This window comes from Eumetopias jubatus, unplaced genomic scaffold (assembly GCF_037043125.1).
Source record: "Eumetopias jubatus isolate StellerSeaLion01/CBP00866 unplaced genomic scaffold, mEumJub1_p1.0 scaffold_10, whole genome shotgun sequence".
NCBI classification, from domain to species: Eukaryota; Metazoa; Chordata; class Mammalia; order Carnivora; family Otariidae; genus Eumetopias; species Eumetopias jubatus.
The window spans coordinates 19,392,902-19,402,804 of record NW_028274816.1 but is presented as its reverse complement, the minus strand read 5'-3'; positions in this window follow the sequence as shown (position 1 = coordinate 19,402,804).

The window sequence follows — 9,903 nt, the reverse complement described above, 5'->3', positions numbered from 1 at the left end:
AGGAGATCATTAGATTGTATGTTTCACCCTCCTTGTGGAAGAAGGGACAGGACTAAAGGGAGAGTTAAAATAAAATGTAAATATTATGATCAGATTCTTAAAGCCAAGAATTTATGAAGCTAAGTGGTAAAGAAAAATATGACATGCCCCACCTCTGGAATCAATTTTAGTTGGATTGGGAAAAGACTCTATCCAAGAGAGAGGTGGTACTTTCTAAGTGAATGACAGGTAGGACTATGTAGCAATTTTTGGCTAAACATAGGCCTTTAAAACACAGAGCTTAATTTGAAACATTTTCCATGGCTGAGTATGATTATCACCTGTAAAATCATTATAAAAAAATAAAATGTAATGAGGAACTAGATAAGCTTTCCTGATAAGCTCAGGAACAAGGCAAGAATACCCACTCTCAGCATATTTTTTCAGCATATTGCTGGAAGTCCTAGGTAATGCAATAAGACCAGAAAAGCAAAGAAAAGATACACAGATTGGGAAGGAAGAAATAAAACTGTCTTTGTTTAGAGACGACATAATCATCTATGTAGAAAATCCAAAGGATCAACAAACCCCTCCTCTAACTAGTAAGTGAAGATAGCGAGGTTGTAGGATACAAGGTTAACATATGAAAGTCAGTTGCTTTCCTATCCTCCAGCAACAACCAAATGGAGTTTGGAGTTAGAAACAAAATACCATTTACATTAGCACCCCACAAAATGAAATACTTATGTATGTACAAATCTGTCAAAATACGTTCAGTATCTGTATAAGGAAAACTATAAAATTCTGATGAAAGAAATCAAAGAACTAAATAAATAGGGTGATAGTCTATGTTCATGAAGATGACTCAATATGGTCAAGGTGCCAGTTCTTCCCAACATGATCTCAGTCGAAGTCCCAGCAAGTTATTCTATGGTTATTGATAAACTGATTCTAAAGTTCATATGGAGAGAAAGAAGACCCAGACTACCCAACACAATACTGACACTACTCTACTTCAAAACTTACTCCAGAGCTATAGTAATCAAAACAGTGTGATATTGGCAAAAAAATATACATATAGATCAGTGGAACAGAATAGAGAGTGCAGAAATAGAGACCCATATGAATAGAGTCAACTGACCTTTGACAAAGTAGAAAAGGTAATGCAGTGAAGAAAAGACAGTCTTTTCAACAAATGGTGCTGGAACAAGACATCCACAGGCAAAAAAAAAAAAAAAAAAAGAAGAAGAAGAAGAAGAAGAAGAAGAAGAAGAAGAAGAAAGAAGAAGAAAGAAGAAGAAGAAGAAGAAGAAGAAGAAGAAGAAGAAGAAGAAGAAGAAGAAAAAGAAAGAAAGAAAGAAAAAAAGAAAGAAAAAGAAAGAAAGAAAAGAAAGAAAGAAAGAAAAGAAAGAAAGAAAGAAAGAAAGAAAGAAAGAAAGAAAGAAAGAAAGAAAGATCTAGATGAAATCTAGACATTGACTTTACAACCTGCTTTAGTCAGATAGGGCTGCCATTGTACATACTGGATGGCTGCAAGTCCAAGATTAAGGTGTTGAGAGATGTAACTCTTCTAAGACCTCTCTCCCTGGCCTACTGACTACTTCTTGCTGCATCTTCACATGGGCTTTTCTCTTGTGTGTACATCCCCAGTGGCTCTTCTTCTTCTCATAAGGACACTATTCCTGTTGGATTAAGTCCCCACCTTTTAACTTCGTTTAACTTTAATTACCTCTTACAAGGTCCTATCTCTAAATATAGCTACACTGAGGGTTAGAGTTTCAACCTGTGAATTCTGGGAAGACACCATTCCATGCATAACATTCCCTTCACAAAAATTAACTCAAAATGGAGGTTGATAGCAGTGGGCAGAAGAACAATGGTGTCAATTAGTCAGCTAGAATAAGTGGAGGTTATCAGTCAGTCATCTCCATTCATCCACTGCTTGTTAAGTATTTAAAATAAACCTTCAAGGGGCACCTGGGTGGCTCAGTCATTAAGTGTCTGCCTTCGGCTCAGGTCATGATCCCAGGGTTCTGGGATCGAGCCCCACATCAGGCTCCCTGCCCTGTGGGAAGCCTGCTTCTCCCTCTCCCACTCCCCCTGCTTGTGTTGTCTCTCTCGCTCTCTCTCTCTCTGTCAAATAAATAAATAAAATCTTAAAAAAAAATAAAAAAAATCTTCAAAGCTGATGAAAATTTGCCAGGTCACCATGAAAGTCTGCAAGTATTTCAGACAGAGGAAATGACATGCTCCGAGAGATGTGATTTGAAACAAGACAGTATAGTTTAATAATTTTTACTTGAAATGATGTTAAGTTGGATGTACAAATAATACCGATGGTGATAATAATTATAACAACAATTTTGTAAGTCAAATGCTTTCTATGTATCAAGCATCATAGTTTATATTTAATTCTCATACCAGCCCTCCAATAATTATTATATCACTTTTACTAATAAGCAACTCAGGGCAGAGATTATAAGGCTTTCTCAAGCTCATATTGCTACCAAGCAATGTAGCTGGAATTCAACCTTGGTTCTCTCTAAATTCCGAGTCTGTGCTCTTATTATCTACATTTTGCTCCAGAGGAGCCAATGTCAGGATGTCATGGCCCTCTACCTGTTGTGTGTGATTTGCTTTTTTTGTAACGGTGCAAGAGTGTACTATTCTTCTCTGTCATACTGCTGAAGTATTAGGCTAGGGCCACTAGTTCTCAATAAAATGAACACTCACTGAACAGGGAAAACAGTATTCTAACTGAAACTTAGTCATCAAAGGTGTCTGAAGTTACTGAGAAATGAACAGAAGAATCTATGGCTACCTATATTGGACGAACACAAAAATAAACTTATGTTTTAAACAAGTTGCGAATGGTTGACAATAAGCACTTAAATAACAAGTTGTAAAAGTTATCACATTTCACAATTTAGTACTCTGAGGACTTTTTTTTTTCCTTTTAAATTAAATGATATCTTTGGTGATACTATAGACAAATGGCGTGATTTCTTTGTCACACAGCTGGTTTTGAAACATCCATCCCTCTTTGTCCCAAGAAATATGTAAAAAACAAACAAAATCACCACTTCTGTTTCTCAACAGCAGGAAAACAGACCAAATTTTTCAGGTTTCAACAAGAGTTGGACTTGTGAAGATAATTTTCTTGCAGTGATTGATTTAGTAGTGTCAAAGTTAATATGGTTTTTATGACCACAAGAAGGCTGTAATCTAATTCTGAAGAAATTCTTATCTCATTGGCACTGTGTTATCACTTTTAATCTTAGCGTTTTCATTTGAATTAGCCTAGAAAAATTCAATGGGCTGTTTTCCTGACAGTCAACCTTCGGATTGATCTTCTGCACTAAATTTTCTGGTGCTGACATTATGTTTTAAATCATGTTATCATTACTCTCAACAGTCAATTAGGAGTTGTTTTTGCAGACTATTATAGGCTGGAATTGCTGGGTATAATTTCTTCCACACAGTAAGAACTATTCTTTTTAACAATAGACATTGTAAACTTAATTAGAATGGCATGGCTGGCTCCATGATGAATTTCTGCAAGGGATAGTTTTCAAGTATCTAGATCTTTGTAAAAGAAGACATAACTTTTTCTTGCTCTTTTGCATATGCCATATGGTTAGCAAGCCCCAAATTATGAACTAATTTCCCCAAAGCCTACAACTGGTTAAATCTTAAATTTGGTGGTCTAAAATACCTTTACACAATGAAAGCCAATAGAAGTGTGTCAGCTAGCTCCATACTGATAGTTGGAAGAGTGTGGTCTAAATAATATGTCAGGCACTCTTTCCCCTTCAAAGCGACGGTTAGCTTTTGTGAACATTTCCACTGGTAGGAGAATATATTCATGGACATCAACCCTTGTCATTCTTGATTCCACTCCACCAACTTTTCAGAACAGACCATACTGACAGAAGTTTAAACAAAAAAGGGGAGGAAGGCAGGTGTTTTCTTCTACGAATTCCACTGGATTTTAGCTACCTGCTCAACCATGTGTTCTTTTTCTCCCTGCCTTATGGTTCAGGTAATATGCTGCACATCAGGAAACAGTCCTTGGACTCGCCCCTTGAGCACCTGCCTTTAAATATCCATGAAATGGTCAGGCGCCTGGGTGGCTCAGTTGGTTAAGCAACTGCCTTCGGCTCAGGTCATGATCCTGGAGTCCCGGGATCGAGTCCCACGTCGGGTTCCCCGCTCAGCAGGGAGTCTGTTTCTCCCTCTGACCCTCTTCCCTCTCGTGCTCTCTATCTCTCATTCTCTCTCTCTCTCAAATAAATAAATAAAATCTTTAAAAAAAATAAATAAATATCCATGAAATGGTCCTTGGACCAAACTGCTCACTCCATAGCTTAAAGAAGCTGAAGAGCCAATAGTCATGATTCTCCACTTCGAAGTCATATTCAGCATCATATGTGTATGTACACAGTTAGTGAAATTTTACCAAAAGAGCATGACCTCTCCAACACCGGTAAAACTATCATCTAATGGATGAGTTCAATTATCTATAGAAAATGACTGAAGGAACACCTGGGTGGCTCAGTTGGTTAAACATCTGCCTTCAGCTCAGGTCATGATCTCGGGGTCCTGGATTGAGTCAGGTGTCGGGCTCCCCACTCAGTGGGGAGTCTGCTTGTCCCTCTGCCTCTCTCTTGACTCCACCCCACCCCCCACTGTCTCAAATAAATAAATAAAATCTTTAAAAAAAATGTACCTTAAAAAGACACACTGATGAGGCAGGAACAGCCAAGGGGTGACTCTCAAACTCTAGCCTAATTGATTTCATCCATCTCAACTGGGAATGTGATAAGAGAAAAGGAGTGGTCAGTGCAAAAAATATACAAATATGTGTTTAATATATGCAGAATTGGGAATGCTCTTTCTCCTCCAGCTAAAAGGAAGCCTGACAGAGGACTTTTTATCTATGAAAATGGAGGCATAAATGCATGAGGGTTCTGTAGTTGAGAAGTCAATGCCTTTATACTTGCTTGACTATAAAATGTTATGGCAAAGTGTTATGGCTCACAGAGCATTATGTCATTTACTACTTTTTGTACATTTACACAGATGCAATTTTATAATAATTTGTGTAATTTTTTATGTATACCTATCATTTTCACTAGTCTGTAAATCTTAGAGGAGGACAAGCACCAAGGAAGATATCTATTTGTGCTAAAGTTGTATCCCCGGTACATATCTCAATGTCTTGAATGAATGAATAAACAAATTAATATACCTACTATTATTTGAAAGAACTACCATAATCAGAGAATTGAATTTATTAACCCAAATGCCTGCATTTAAGACCCCTTGGCAATGATAATTATCACTTTTAGGTAATATGGTGGAATATTTTTTTTCTGTCAGTGTTTTAGGTGTTTGCTTGCAGTCCTCTAGAGTCTGATTATATTTGAGTACACTACTAAGATGGTTTTATTCCAACTTTGTAGTGAGTTATCCACCAATATCCCTATCTGGCTTCTTGTCTCAGCAACCACCTTGTCCCAGATGATTTTTATGCCTTTCCTTTAAAGGCAATGTAATGAGTACTATCCACCTTAACTGTCACCTTTCAGAGTGACAGTTAATACCATTCAAATCACGTGCAGACATCTATAAGCATCTCCCTTGGATTTCCCATGGTGAATATAAAAGTAAATATACAATACTTTCAATACTTTCCTCTGTAAGTCAATCACTGCTAAATTCTATCCAGTTTCTTTATATGATCCAATAAGGAGAAGTACTTTCCCTACATTTAAAGTACAGATTTTAGTAGCATAGACTACTAATACCTAGATATTAAATGCTTGCTAGTAAAATAAAGATATTGCAATGCATAATGTAAAATATCTCAAGAACCACATATGAGAAAAATGTATTTAAGATTTAGTTAAATATAAAAGCCACAGACTAAAGGATCTGAATATCTCTTTTTCTTTCTTGCCAAATTCAATTTCAGATTCAGATTAACATTTACTCAATATCTAGTATGCACTTGAGTGAAACAATTGTACATGTGTTATTTGTTTAAAACCCAGATACTTCACAGAGGTGAGACAGAGGCCAGAGGAATTGTGTGATTTGTGAAGGTCAAAAAATGAGTGGAAGAAACAGAATTGGAAACCAGGAACTTCTCAATCCAGGTTAGAGAATACAAATCCCTTAGCTTCCTTATCTTTGAAGTAATTGATATTAGGATCTACTCTGTTGATACAAGTGAGGAATTTGAAGGTTTATGTGATAGTTAACAAATGTACACAAAATACTTAGAACAGCATGTGGTTCCTAATCAATGCTACATGAGTAGCAGATGTTCATGCATTTGTTCATTTATTATAGTCCTGAATCTGTGAGTGCATTTACCTAATGCAGTGATAACTCATCTTTACTGTATTTTAATTTTTTATTTATTTTTATATTATTTTGTATTTTTTTATTTTAAATATGTGATTGGATGTTATTTGCTAGTAACCCATTTATTGTATTAATAGTAGTTGATATATAATAAAAATTAAAAAAAGTAGTTGATAAAATTAGAAATGCCTCACAAGGGTAAGAATTTCCTGAGGTGTCTTCAGTAGTTTTCAAAGAAGTTTGACTAACATGCAATTCTTTTTTAGTTCTACAGCTCCTACTGTACACACTTAGAAACAGCTTTTGAGAATTCTACAACTTGATCAAAAAGGCTTTTTCACTAACATAACATCAGGTTTGCCTTGAATTGGTGAGGGAATTTTTGCCATTTTTGCTTTTCACTGCAAGTTACTATAAGTTTAATTTCTTTACTAGCAATTTATTTATTTTTTAAATTTTATTTTATTTATGTTATGTTAGCCACCATACATTACATTATTAGTCTTTGATGTAGTGTTCCATGATTCATTGTTTGGGTATAATACCCAGTGCACCATTCAATATGTGCCCTCCTTAATACCCATCACTGGGCTAACCCATACGCCCACCCCTCTCCCCTCTAAAACCCTGTTTGTTTTTACTAGCAATTTATTGTTTTCAGTTGTCCTTAGAGGGAGAATAATGCATATTTGTGAAACATGCTTGTAATATTATTTTAACTGGACTTTAAAATGTGTATGAACTGCAGTTTAAATATGTTATTATCTATACCCATTTCTAAAGCAGATGCCTATAATTCCCCTAAATATGCCTGTGCAGTGATTTTTTATTAATGGGCTACTTCTGAAATGTTCCTATTTAAGTAATTTGTGTCATATAATCAATAAAGCTAATTGGTTATTTTAAAGGCTGAATCACTATGTTTTGCAGTTTAGAAATATATACACAACTCTATCTTTTTTTTCAACTACATCTTATGATAGACATTATAAACAATGAGGGCTATTTCCCTTGAACTGTTTGTTGTAACAACAACCTTTCAGACAGGGATGAATTGGGTAAGTAGGGCTAGAGGTTTTTGCTCTACTGAGTGCACATTGTTCAAAAAGTTTGCAGGCCACTTCTCCATCCCTTGCTAAGTTCCTAATGGTAAAAGCTGCATATAAATCATTAGTGTTCATATCCTGAAAATGTCTGGCCCATATTTCCTGCTCAGCACTGGAATTTCTCAGTAAACCCTCTCAATTCATTATTTTCTATGCAGTGCTCCATTAGGAGTTTACAAAATACAGAGAGTGTGTGCATCAGGTTTATTGTAAGCCTGTTCATCGCCCTTTAATTTTATGGAGTATTTCAATCCCTTTTCTAAACCCAAATCCTACTTGGACTAGGTTTGACATTATGTTTTCATTTGAGCTTTAGATCCTTAATCTTATTACTTCCTGTTTTCCTAAAACTAGAGTGAATAAGCTACTTACAAGCACATAAGCTGAATCTGTTCAAAGCCGTTTAACTGTATTTACTCTGCTCTTTGGTTGATCCCCAGGTTCCTTGTCTTGTAAAAATTTCAGAAAAATTACAAAGTCCAAAAACACAGTCCTGATTGGGGCATGACTTGCCTGGATATCTAACGCACTGCTATTTAAGTTGATTTGTCTTCTCTGAAGGTCAGAGTCACACACACACACACACACACACACACACACACACACACACACACACACACACACACACACACACACAGGCAAGTTTGTTCCAGCTTGGTGCCTTGTCATTGTTTTAGTTAAAATTTGCAAGGATTCTGAGAGAAAGTGAGAAACTGTTGCCCTCATTTTATAGATAAGATGACTTAGTTGCAAAAGGGTTAACCCACTTGTCTAAATTAGCACAGAGCTGGGCGTCTGGGTGGCTGAGTTGGTTAAGCGACTGCCTTCGGCTCAGGTCGTGATCCCGGAGTCCCGGGATTGAGTCCCACATCAGGCTCCCTGCTCAGCGGGGAGTCTGCTTCTCCCTCTGACCCTCTTCCCTCTCGTGCTCTCTGTCTCTCATTCTCTCTCTCTCAAATAAATAAATAAATAAAATCTTTAAAAAAATAAAAATAAATTAGCACAGAGCTAATAAGTGGAAGAGGTTGGATTCAAATCCAGATCTGATCCAGTCCAAAGTTCATCTTTTGGGTCATTGGACGTCACTGTCTTCTGTTTTGAGTGCTCCAGACATTCACAGAGTGTAAGCATGTATATGGGCTCATAAAGAAAGCTTTTGGCTTGGCTACAGGTAGCATTACCCTTGGCTAGGCCACCAGGTTCAGGGTGAAATTTCTGGGATTTGTGCAGTCCTGGAGGTGGTGCTTGATGGTGAGCTCGCCCAGGGAGTGCTGTAGGGTCCTAAACCCTTGTGCTGAAGGTGAGAGCATTTCTTGTGTGCTTTCTCAGCCGTCCAACCCACAGCTGCCAAAGTTCTTTATTGCAAAGGCATTAAAGCCAATGGATTGCTCTCTGTTTCTAAAGAAACCACATTAATGTAATCTCTTTGTTTTGTAATTGCTCATTCAGTAAGCCATTGTTCATTAGACTCCTGGGAGCTTGCAACCCTGGAACAATTGTTTCTCTGCTGATCTGGTCTCGTTTGTCATTTTGCAGACAGGGAAATTTATTTGCTTATAACACAACCAAAATAATTAGCTGTTTACCTGGCAGGTTGGCCATGATTATGTACGACTAATGCCCATAATGAATAAATTCAGCTTTGTTGAAAGAAAAGGACTGTGCCATTAGGCATGACTTTGATCATTGATTTTCCTCTGGGACTGACACTCTTAAACTAAGCTTACCTATCTATAATTACGGGCTATTTACCTGGTTTCCCATGTACTGCCTTGGCAGAATCAGACAAACCAGGATTTTATTCCTCTGCCATTTATAACTGTGATTTTGGGCGAGTTTCTCAAAGTCTGTGAAATTCAATTTCCTAACATGTAAAATGGATGTGATGACAGTTAAGTCATGGATCGTTGTGATGATCACATGAGACAATGAATACAAAGTAACTAGCACATATTAACTTCTCAGTATATACCAAGTAATCTCCATACTTTCCACATTTCGAATCACAAGCCCTTGGAGATGAGTGCTCCATTCTGAGATTCATCTTATTTACCTGTAGCATGTGAATAATATTTACCTTAAATGTCTCCTGTGAAAAGTACATTGGCTAACATCTTAGCCATGTCTAACACACAGTAAGTACTTGGTAATTATTTTTTGTGTAGTTTTATATATTGGGGGCAAAAAAATCAATAGGCTGGCTTACGCTGATGTTGACAGCGATGATGGTAGTGTGGATGGTGAAATATTCCCCGAGATTATCCATGGACTTTTCCAGCCTGTTTCAGGAAACTTTATGTAACATCTCTTTCCTCCTGCCCAAGTTAAATTATCCTACTGAAATAACCACAGGACAGTTTTCATATTCTTTCTCATCCCCCGAAATGTATTTGACTTCTAATCCAAACTTCTTCACTAACTCTTCCTTTTAGCAGCCTGTGTTGTA